The following is a 12,708-nucleotide window of genomic DNA, read 5'->3' on the forward strand; positions in this document are numbered from 1 at the left end:
ATGCACTAGGATCACGAATCCCCAAATAATTATTAAGTAAACCCTAATTTCTCAATTTTGATAATCCAATGAGAATTTGACAAATCAATGCTCCTAAATCTATTCAATACTCTCTCTCGAGATGTATTGAACCTATTCTCATAAATCACCAGCCTATATTTCTATGACGGATGCAATTATACAAGAACGCATGTAATTTTTTTGTGAGCAATTAAAGATTTACATAGGGCATAGGGGTATATTTCTATCCCCTATCGGATCCTATGATGAATTATATATGTCGAGTTTAATCCAATTTTCTCAAATTCAAAACCTGTCAGCCAGCTGAAGTGTCATAGTGGTTGCTTTAGCTTCTCCCAATCCTAGTTTCCTGAAAATAGATAAAGGCATTAAATTAATACTTGCACCGAGGTTACATAATGCTTTATCAAAATATACTTCACCGATTGTGCAAGGAACAGTAAAACTCCCTGGATCTTTTAGTTTTGGTGGAAGCTTATTCTGAATTCTGGCACTACATTCCTCAGTAAGCATGATTGTCTCATGATCTTCGAACTTGCGTTTATTTGATATGATGTCCTTCAGAAATTTCACGTAGCTAGGCATCTGGAACAGTGCATCAGCTAGTGGGATGTTGATATGGAGCTTTTTGAAGATTTCTAGAAATTTTTTGTATTATTGCTCCACTTTTTGTTTCTTCAAGCACTGTGGAAAGGGAATTGGAGGTTCGTAGGGGTTGACTGTGACTTTGGCCTTATCTTGTGATTCTTCTGAATTTTCCTTTGAACTTGATTCCTTTACAATAGTCTCTTCTTCAGCGGAAGAAGATGCTTCTCCAATCACCCCCGGTCTCTTGACATGGATTTCAGGTAATTGCACTCCACTTTGAGTTGTAATGGCCTTGGCTTGCTCTTTAGGATTGATTTCTGTATTACTTGGTAAGTTACCTGGTGTTCTGCCAGTCAATGCGAGGCTAGCTGTCCCATCTGAGTTTCCAAATTTTTGATGGCTGCATTTTGATTTTGAAGTGTAGCTTCGGCCTTCTCCATGAATTTTCCTATCATATCTTCCAAATGAGGACTCTTCTCCTGTTGTTGAAATTGCCCCTGTGGCTTATTCTGATTCTGGTTGCTCCAAGAGAAGTTGGGATGTTTCTTCCAGCTGGGATTGAAAGTCTCGACATATTGATTATGCTGCTGGCGTTGTCCCCACTGTGCGTAATCTGCTTGCTCAATTCCTTGCATGAGTATAGGGCAATCTGATGTTTTGTGCTCGGCTCCACATTCCTCACAATTGCTCTTCTTAGCTTGTGATGCTTGCGATATGCTTTCTACCTTGTGATACAGAGAATCAATTTTTGCAGAGATTGCTGAATAAGCGTCCACCTCGTAGACACCTGGAGTTTTCTTTGGAATCGCCCTCTCAGAAGACCACATGGCTGATGTGGTAGCCATTCGCTCAAATAATTCCAATGCCCCATCAACTGTTCTTGTGGATATTGAGCCATCTGATGCTGAATCTACCATGCTCTTATGGTATGGAAGTAATCCTGTGTAGAAGAATCGAATCTGGGTCTTTTTATCGAATCCATGCCGAGGGCATTTCCGGAGCATGTTTTTAAATCTGTTCCAGGCTTCATCAAATGATTCAGTCTCTCCTTGATTGAATACTGATACATCATGTCTCAGCTTTGCTATCTTGGCTGAGGAGAAGAACTTTGTGCAGAACTTGTGTGCCAACTCATTCCATGTAGTGATACTTGCAACCGGGAGTAAATCCAACCATTCAAGTGCTCTGTCTCGTAACGTATGTGGAAAAAGCCTCAACCTAATAGCGTCATCCGAAATCCCTTGGTATCTAAAATGTTGACACATATCCAGAAATCGAGATACGTGTGTGTCAGTATTCTCCTCATCCTTGCCATAAAATTGGTGTCCATTTTGAAACAGCTGTATCACATTGGTCTTCAACTGAAAATTAGGTTGCTCAAACGGTGGATACACTATGCTGGACTGGCTTTGAATCACTTGAGGAGTCAAGAAATCCCCTAGAATCTCATTCCCCTCGTCCATTGCCTCTCCTTCGTTAGCATGAATCATGGGATTGTTTAATTTGTTGGCCATTTGTACTTGTGCTTCACGGTGATCTCTTTGTCGTCGATGAAAGGTGCGCTCAATTTCAGGATCAGCTGGAATCAATTCTCCTCCAGGCAATCGTGACATGCAAATCTGAGAAATTAAAACCAATACGAGCACTGAGATTCAAACAATTTAATTAACTAAAACACAAATAGAGAATAATAACCTAAAAAAAAATAAAAATAAAAATAAAAACAAAATTATGCCAGTAAAATAAAAATTGAGTTCGAATTAGTGCCTCAAGAAATAAAATTAAACTAAACTCAATCCCCGGCAACGGCGCCAAAAACTTGTTCGCGAGATATTTCTTTCGATTTAAATTACCGCAAGTGTACGGGTCGTGACAAGTAATAAAGTGGACTTTAGAAGTTCGAGTATCGTCCCACAGAGAAAGAGTAGTTCAATTTTATTTATTTTAGCCTTAACCGAAACTAATTGACTTAAGATGAATTTTAGAATTAAAAGCCCTAATTTTGGGAGAAATCCCCAAATTGAAAAACCCTAATTTCAAATCAAACCCTAATTACTCAAATTCACTTAACGAATGACTCAATTACGAAATGTTATGAAAATAAATGAAATGTATTGTCAATTTATGAAAATCTATGTAAACCGAATGCACTAGGATCACGAATCCCCAAATAATTATTAAGTAAACCCTAATTTCTCAATTTTGATAATCCAATAAAAATTTGATAAATCAATGCTCCTAAATCTATTCAATACTCTCTCTCGAGATGTATTGAACCTATTCTCATAAACCACCAGCCTATATTTCTATGACGGATGCAATTATACAAGAACGCATGTAATTTTTTTGTGAGCAATTAAAGATTTACATAGGGCATAGGGGTATATTTCTATCCCCTATCGGACCCTATGATGAATTATATATGTCGAGTTTAATCCAATTTTCTCAAATTCAAAATTAAACCACCAAATTCACACAAATTAAGTGCACATTAATTGTGGAAATAAATAAATCAATATAATTCATTCAAATAATCCCATCGAACTATGAATTCAAAGTCATGAAATAAAAGGTTTAATAATAATTACATGGTTCATCGATCACCTAGTTACAGAAATCTAGCCTATCATGATAAAAATAACGAAGTCTATCAAGTTTTGAATAAAATACATCACCGGGTTATCAAAACTTGAAGAAATCTTGTAAATCTTCGCATCAATCCTTGTTCTTGCCTTCAAATCCTCTCCAAAATGAATGTTTTTGCCTCCCAATTCGTTGCTTGCGTCTTCTGGACGTTTATTTGCTATTTAAACCCGTCGAAATTAGGTTACCAAAGGAGTTGCAATCATATAAGGAAACTGCAAAAATCAGGCACGGATTATACCTATGCGACCGCATAGGCATAACCTATGCGACCGCATAGGTATATGAAATATGGCGTTTTTAAATCCTGGAGGGTTACTCGTGACCGCATAGGTTTTCTACTATGCGACCGCATAGTAGAGTGAACTTCTAAATTGAGTCATTTTGATCCTCAAGTTTCATTCCTTCACTCCTTGACCTCCTCTCTTGTTTCTAGTTGCTCCAATGTTCCATTATAACTTCCAATTGGTGCTTAGCTTGATCAATTGCTTGATGTGTTCATCGGATCAACTTTTAGATAGTTGCAATTTGGTCCCTGAATTTTCATTTTGCTCCAATTTGGTCCTTTTTCGGCTCTTTTCTCCTGAATTCCACTATTTCCATAGAATCACCTACATTGCATGAATTCGACAAAATTAAGTAACAATTCAATCATTTTACTTGTATTTAAGTCATGTTTGTGATGTAAATAAGTGTGCAAAAACACACTTATCAACTTCTCTTAAGATGTAGGTAGCATCTTCTCCTCCGACGCATCGTAAGAGTGGAGAGGAGAAGCTCCTCTTATAGAGTACATAATCAATGAAGATGAAATGGGCTAATCTCCTCCTTAGCTTGTAGGCCTCATGCTTGTTAGTGGGAAGTACCTAGTCCTTTAGGTATACCATGATGGGCTGCATCCAAGTAGGATTCCTAGCGACCCACATTACATTGGGGGGCCTCAGTTGATGGCATGAGGAGGTGCTCTATAGGGACTGTGAGTAGTTCGGAATCCTTGCTACTTGCAAGTTTGGAGAGTGCATCCGTATGTGTGTTTTCAGTGCGGGAGATCTAGATCAACTCAAGCTTTTCAAGGGATGGGATGAGGTTCATCACCATTTTCAAGTAGGAGGCCATTGTTTTGTCCTTGGCTGAGAAGTTACCATTAACCTGGGTAACGGCTGGGAGTCACTACTGATGAGTAGCCTTTTTACTTGCATTTCTTTGGCTAGCCTAAGGCCTGCGAGAAGTGCCTCGTATTCTGCTACATTGTTGGTGGCCTTGTACCCGAACCTCATCACTGAGTTCAGCTTGTGACCTTCCGAGCTAATGAGGATAACTCCAGCACCAGAGCCGGCGTCCCCAGTCGACCCATCAACAAATAAGTTCCAGGTAGGGGTGGCTTGTTCCATGATTTCATCTAGCTTGGGTAAGTTGGCGAATTTTGCCACAAAGTCAGCTAAGGTTTGGCCCTTGATGGCTGCCCTAGCCTTGAACATGAGGTTAAATTCACTTAGCTCTATCGCCCATTTCAATAATCTCCCTGAGGCATCGGGCTTCTGGAGTACCTGCCTTAGGGAAAATTTTGTCAGCACATTAATGGTGTGGGCTTGGAAGTAGGGCCTCAACTTCCTGGAGGCCGTGATCAAGGCTAAAGCGAGCTTCTCCATATCGGGGTAGCGGGTTTTTGACAATAGGAGTGCTTTACTTACAGTAAACGGGGATTTGGGTGGTTTCCTCTTCTCAGATTAGAACCGCACTGATGGCCTCATTGGAGACGGCTAGATACAGCTGTAGGATTTCACCGGGTTTCGATTTGGAAAGGAGGAGGGCCTGCCCTAGGTGCCTTTTCAGGCCCTGGATGGCTTCTTCACATTCCTCATTCCACTAGAACTTCTTCCCAACTTTTAGCACTTTGAAAAATGGGAGGCATTTGTTCGTAGGTTTGGAGACGAAGCAGCTAAGTATGGCTACTTGTCTAGTCAAGTTTTGCACCTTCTTTGGCTTTGGGGGGGGGGGCGCCTCATCTTGTATAGAGCCTGAATCTTTTCAGGGTTAGCTTCAATACCACATTGATTGACCATGTATCCTAAGAATTTGCCGGAGGCCACTCCGAATGCGCACTTGAGGGGGTTGAGCCTCATCCTATAACTTCTTAAGATTTGGAAGGTGCTGTTGAGGTGCGTTATGTCGTCTACATAGACTTCCATTGTCTTACCGATGAGGTCCACAAAAATTTTGTTGACAAGCCTTTGATATATTGCTCCGGCATTTTTCAACCCGAAGGGCATCATTTTGTAGCAGTAAAGGCCTTTGTCAGTGATGAAAGATGTGTGTTCCTCATCGACCGGGTGCATGGGGATTTGATTGTAGCCGGAGTATGCATCCATGAAGCTCAATAATTCATGCCCAGCCGTGGAGTCTATCAGTTGGTCAATCCTGAAAAGTGGAAAGCTGTCTTTGGGCAAGCTCTATTGAGGTTAGTGAAATCGATGCACACCCTCCACTTGCCATTGTGTTTCTTCACCAAAACTGGATTGGAGACCCACCTCAGATAGGCGGCCTCCCTGATGAAGCCATTCTGGATGAGCTTCTGAACTTCTTCCTTCAGGGCCTCGTACCTCTCAGGATTGAGGGCTCTCTTTTTTTGTCTATGCGGGGCAATCTTAGGATCAATTTTTAGGTGATGGCAACTGACCTTGGGGTCTATGCCTACCATATCCATACCTCCAAGCAAAGATATAGAGGTTCCTACTTAGGAAATCCTTGAGCTTTTCTTTCACAGTGCTGGATAAGCCATGCCCACCTTCAACAATTTAGATGGGTCTCGGGGGTTCACCGAGAAGCTCTCAAGTTTCTCAACTGGGGATGCTTGAGATTCGTGTTCAATTATGTGGGGATCAATCTCATCGATGACCAATACTTTCGGATTGGGTGGTGCGTCAATCATTTCGACATCTTCCGGTTCGACGGGAGCATCACCTGGGGCATCAGCCATGACTACGTCGGCAATAATTACGTGGACGTCCCATGGGCCTTTTTGCATCACGCCTCCTTTGTGTGTCGTGTCCATAGGATCGGTGGTATACACAGTATTCAGGTGGGTTTTGATTCAACCTATTTCTAGGTCCTGAACCCAACCTCGGCCTCTATCCCTATGGGATCCTTGCGGAGTTCCCATCTGCTGGGTGTCGGTGACTGGGTTGATATCCTCATATGCCAATGTAAGGATGGCGTTAAGAGTAGTGGTGGCCAGTGCTTGCCCAGAACTCTCATTACCAGTTTGGTTTATTTGGTAGTCCATCAAGTGGGAGGTCGGCCCTCTAGCACGCTGCCTTTGAGGAGGTGGGAGGCCTCTATTCGCTCTGTTCCTATGCTCAATCAATTCTTCATTGATGATTTTTCATCATGTCGTGGGGTCTTGATTTTGTACGTTCAGAACAGGGTGTTCATGTTCTAACCTCCTCTCAATGCAGATAAACCCTCACGGTCGGTGACTTGCGCACAATATGTCATCTCATCGGTGAAACATGATAGGAAGCTCTTTAGGGACTCCCCATGTGTCTGTCTCATGTCTTGGAGATGTTGGATGGGGGCCTCTCCCTCTTTGCTCACAGCAAACCTCTTCAAGAAGGTCGTCTTGAATTCGGGCCAACTTCTTATGCTCCCAGGTGGTAACCTACTATACCAAATTTTAGCTGCTCCGCTAAGTGTGAAGTAGAAAGCTCTGTATTTCACGGTTGGGGTGGCACTCCTTAGGCTGAGTGAGTTTTGTAAGCGTTCAGGTGCTTCTCTGGCTAGCCTCTTCCATCATACTTTGGTATCTTTGGCATAACATAGTGGTTCGAGACCTGGGCGCTCCTTAGTTCCCTTGAGAATGGCAAGTTTTCATCATCATTGTCCAAGTCACAGGACCTCTACTACTCATCTGAATCGTTTTCTTCAGCCACATACCTCAGTTGTTGGTAAGAGGTTCCGAGACGGTTCCTAGCCTCTTCCTCCCTCCTTTGGCGTCTATTTCTAGGCGGAGCAACATGGGGGGCATTTTCATGCCTTTTCTCCAGTTGTTGAGGCATTGGAGGTGGAGGCGATGGCTTTGTCCAAGGCTCGTGATGCTGTTGTTGTCTGAGCCTCAGTTCAGCGGAGCTAATTCTGTCAAATACACTGTCTAACCTCCTATGTCTTTGCTCTTGCTCATACAAAGGTGGGAAGTTATCACGGTTCAAAGGGATCTCAGTGGGTCGGCCAGAAGCGTAGTTGGAAGAAACGTCAACTTCTACTTCCCTTTCAAATGGGCTTCTACCTCGGCTATAGTCCGGCGAGGTAACCCTACGGCTTTGAACTTCATCTTCTTGCTGATAGTGCCCTTGAGGGGCGTATGGAGGAATAGGGAAGCCTCCCTGGCCCTACAATTGGGCCATAAGTTCCCTCATAGCCACGTTTTGGCTAGCAATGTCCCTCATATTAGCTGCCATAGCGGCCATTTCTCTTGTAAGCCGAGCCGTCGCACATATTCCACCTCTTCTGTGGTTGTGGTGGGGTCTATGCCGAACTACTGGGGCAACTGCTTGAGGGGGCACATTAGCATTTTCTACCCTCTTGGGGGTGTATCTTCATTTGAACTTATTTTCCTTGTGTCTTACCCTTTAAATTTTTGCTAAGTCGTGGGGCTTCCTCTTGTTCTTTTTTAAGAACAAATCATTTTTCAAGGGGGATGCCCAAAGGTTTCTCTTTAACAAGCTTTCACCACAAAGTTGTTCGTGGTTGTGGTATGGCTTCCCACAGACGGCGCCAATCTGTTGACCCCAATAAATGTTGCCAACAGATACCGGACCTACCCGTGCTCACGTAAGCGAAAGTCCAACACGCAAAGACACATTGACAGTCTAAAAAGGATAGATCAAGGGAGTGGGAGTAGCTCAACGACGCGAGACGAGAACGTTCAGAATCCAGCGAGATGATCGTAGACCGATTGTACAATAATTACCAATCGATGTTTGCTAATGTGTATCTAAATATGTATGAACTCGTTTATGTTGCAAGATAATAAGAAAGAGAGAGTTGAGTAAATTATGATTTTTTGTATTGATTCTTGCATTAGCCTTTGTATGGGGTACATGTGGGAGTATTTATAATGTCACTAGTTAGATCGTGACCTTTGGTTCGGGGTACACGTGGCCTCATCCGGTTGAGTTACATGTCAAATTGTAGGCATCAGCCACACCTAACCTGTTATACATTTATTGATTGGTAGAACCGCCTCTACTAGTGATAAGGCTTAACATTTACACTCATGACAAATGTCCTATCAATCATTCAAGTAAGATCTTTGTGTAGAAGATCTCTTGGGAGAGGTGCCTATGGAAGATGTTGCTTTGTGTTTCGGAGGCTGTCACCTCGGCTACAGAGCTTCGGCAAACAAGGCCTCATCCACCTTCAAAGGGCCTCGACATATGAGCTTCGGAAGCTCCTCATGAGGCAATGATAAATGGGCCTCGGTGTATATAGGCCTAGGCATTTGTGGACCTCGATTTGTGGGCCTCAGCTATGCAAATCATCTCGAATTGAGTGCCACGTGGTTCGACATGAGTTGGCTGTGGGTTGCGGTGGGTTGCCCAAGTGTGCAAACACGTAACAGAAAATTCACAGAATATTGATCAGCACTCCAATAAAAAAAAAAATCCTTCAAATTCATTCAAATGCATCAATACAAAGAATATAATAAATAAGGTGAAATAATAGAAACATAGAGAACTCTTAAGAACATAATTTCTGAAATAACCACACATGAAATGGAAAATGAACCACAACATAACACAAAAGTAGTCAATCCACAGAAAATTCACAGAAACAAATCCAATGAAACCAAATATTGATCATCACTCCAAAGAACAAAATCAAGAAAAAAGATCCATCAAATTCATCCAAATGTACAATGCAAATATCGTAATAAAAAAGATGAATTAATAGCAACATCGAGAACTCTAAGAACATAATTTCTGGAATAACCACATGATATGAAAAAGGAACCACAAACATAACACAAAAGCACAATGAATTCACAAAAAATTCACAGAAACAAGTCTAAAACCCAATATTGATCATCACACAAAGAACAAGATCCACAAAAAGATCCTTCAATATTGATCCAAATGCACCAAAAAAATGCAATTATGAAGACACAGGAATTACAAAACCAGAGAGATCACACCGAGGAAAAAAAATTCAATTAAATCCTACATAGAATTCACAGAACAAATACAAATACAGCAAAGTAAAGATTGCTTACCACACTACAAAGTACAATCCATCAAGATCAATCCAAAGGAAAGGGGATCACCAAACACCACCATTAATGATCAATCACTGATTTGGGATTTCATAATTCTGTGAATTCTAAGAAGGGGAATGATCAATTCATGTCAATAAGAGAAACATAGAAAAATGAAAAAGAAATAGAATTCACAACTTTGATCATTACTTTGAGCCAGAAAAAATCCCTCAAGATTCATTGAAATAACCAACAACGAACATTATTGTAATTTGTAGGATAAAAAATTATAGAAACAAGTGAGAATATTATCCCTCAGAGAACAGAACTTCTGAAATAACCACAAATAAGATGAAAATCCTAAGAGAATTCACGAAAACAAATGTCGTGAAACCCTAACTGATCATCCGTTGGACCAGAGAACAAAACCCTGAAACTTTCCTTCAAGATTCGTTCTATTCTTGATTAACTAACATGAAAATCATATAGATAAGGAATTATAGAGATTATCGCTCTGGAAGACCCAGAAAACCCTTCTCCATCCCCTCTTGGTGGAAAACCCCCTAGACAACGTCCAAAACGCTGATAGAAAAACCCTAGAGTACTTTAAAGAACCTGGGGTTTTTAATAGGTTGTGAGTAACGGTCATATCTTCATCAATTTCATACCGTTGGATTAAACAAACGGTTCAGATTTAAGGAAAGTGCAATTTACAAATTCCTCATTTGAAAAACTGCAAACTCATTGTGAAATTACCGTTGGATTAAAGCCTATTATTTCTATGCTGGAAAAAATAATTAATTTCTTTTTCTTTATTTTGTGTCAATGACTCAGCATAGCCTATTATTATTATTATTATTATTATTATTATTATTATTATTTGAGGAAAAGGATTATTGTTATTGCAAAGTGGAAATGCTATTCTGTTTAATTTAAATAATTTTCTAATTAAATTTATGGAAACTTGACAATGAAAATGAAAAGTCCAATTGCATTCTATATGGAAAATGTTAGAACCTGTTTTAGCGATTGTACGTGAATATTAGTAAGTTGAAATTATTAATGTATTCTTTTTCAATTTTTACATGTTCATTTCGACTATTAATTTAAATTTACATGTCCAATTGCATCTAATTGAGTGATGCACAATACATTAATCAATTTTTCATATGAAAATTGTGTGTTTGTCATGTCATTGATTAAGCGGATGATGATTGATACACACGTGTTGAAATTTTAACTAATATTTTCAAATATTTTGAAATAATTAAAAACTGCTTAAGAGTTGATAATTTTTACATTCAAAAGTTAAACATGTAAATAATAGAATATATATGGCTGAAAAACATTGTCGATCATTTTACTTAAGTGAAATTTCATATCATTCGTCTTTTTGGTTTTAAAATTATTAGTTTACCGTTTAAGATGTTTCAATTACGTCACCTAATTAGTTCCCATTGGGCAACTTAGCAACCACCCTAAAAGCCATGTGCATTTATTTTCTAAGCTCTTGCTTTACCTCTTCTATGTAATAAAATAATGTAAGTTGCTGCTATCAATGAAATCCAATTTCCAGGCACTGTGTTGTTTCCCTCTCGATGATGAGGCTTGTCCATATGGTGCAACCTCACTTAGGTCAAAAGTCATCCCGGCCTGAACTCTACTTTAGACCTCTTTTGTAGATGCACTCTTTTTTAACTGTTATATTTGATTAAAAAATCATGCCTAGGGATTACAACGGCCTCTGTATCTGCATTACTAACTTATGAACTTTTTAAGCAAGAAGATCCCCTCTAATTCACATACTGGGAAGGGTTTTGGACAGGAAGTGATCAATCGAATCGGAGAAGGTGTTAAACCCTCTTTTGTCTATGACATACCCGGTTGTGAAAGAAGGCAAGTCTATTGATTTGGCTCTTTAAAAGACAACTTCCCTTGTCTATTAATGATGAATTACATATCATATCTATTGTCCCGACTCACTATCCCATTTTTTTCAAAATTATAACGAGTGTCAAAATTTTAGTGGTTAAATAACCAAGCTGAGACATCAGAATTAGACTTAACAAACATATAGATTGATCAAAACAAGACAATTAACAAGTATACGAAGACTTTTTAACATTGAGCCCTATTTCATAGAAACTAAAATTTTGATTTTTATCAAAGTTAATATCAACAATTAATTTTAACCTCATACTTTATGTAATCCACAACTTTTCAACTATAAATTTCATCAACTTTTACCAAAATTTGCTAAAATCTAATTTTAACCTCCACCAAACAGGACTTGAATATTATATGGAAGATGATGACAATGTACCATTTCCGAATGTGAAGTTATTAGTTATTATACATTGCATATAAAAAGTTGTTCCTTTTCGGATTTGAGGGATTTGATTCTTAATTTAGTAGTAAATAAGTTCTTAGAGCCAAATGAAAAGAACACATACATCAGACTTCCTCTTTTTGTTTTTTGTTTTTTTTTGTTTTTTTATAACATTGATCAGCCTGTCGAACCTCATTAAAATAAGCTCAAGCATACTTGAACAATTTCATGCTCAGCCATTGAAATTATACCCAAAAAACGAGAATCTGAATTATCAAGGGCGCCAAGATGCAACAATTAAAAAAAAAAAAATCAAATCAAATCAATAAACCCATTAAATTGTAACCTCATTAATCTTTTCTTATTATGGATAGATAAACAAAAATGTCATATATCAAAGGATTAAGTAAAATCAAGTCTCATTCACGAGCAAAACAAGAACGGGTCATCAGATTACCTTAGTGCTATATTTTGTAAGGTAAATTGAACAATATATACTAGATAGAATTAAAAAGAAAAGAAAGAAATTAAATTTTGTTTATATAACCAAATATGCTGTGGCTACGAGAGTCGGTCCACACAGCAATTGGACATAAGAGAAACTTATACATTGTTATGTCAAGTCTCTAACAAGCTTCTTTGAGAAATGATTAAATTAAAAAATATATATTAAAATTACTACATCAAGGGGCATCTATTAATGGGGTATAGTTACGAACCATGGGCACGAAAACAAAACTACCTACCTACTTCTTACTACATAGACCTTCAAGTCCAAGTATCTCTTCTCCATCATATAATCCTGTAATGTCCTATTACAATATGTATTGTTGCAATTTGAATATGATTGTCTAATTTACTACAGATAAAAGCCCTG

This window comes from Olea europaea, chromosome 8 (assembly GCF_002742605.1).
Source record: "Olea europaea var. sylvestris chromosome 8, O_europaea_v1, whole genome shotgun sequence".
Taxonomy (NCBI): domain Eukaryota; kingdom Viridiplantae; phylum Streptophyta; class Magnoliopsida; order Lamiales; family Oleaceae; genus Olea; species Olea europaea.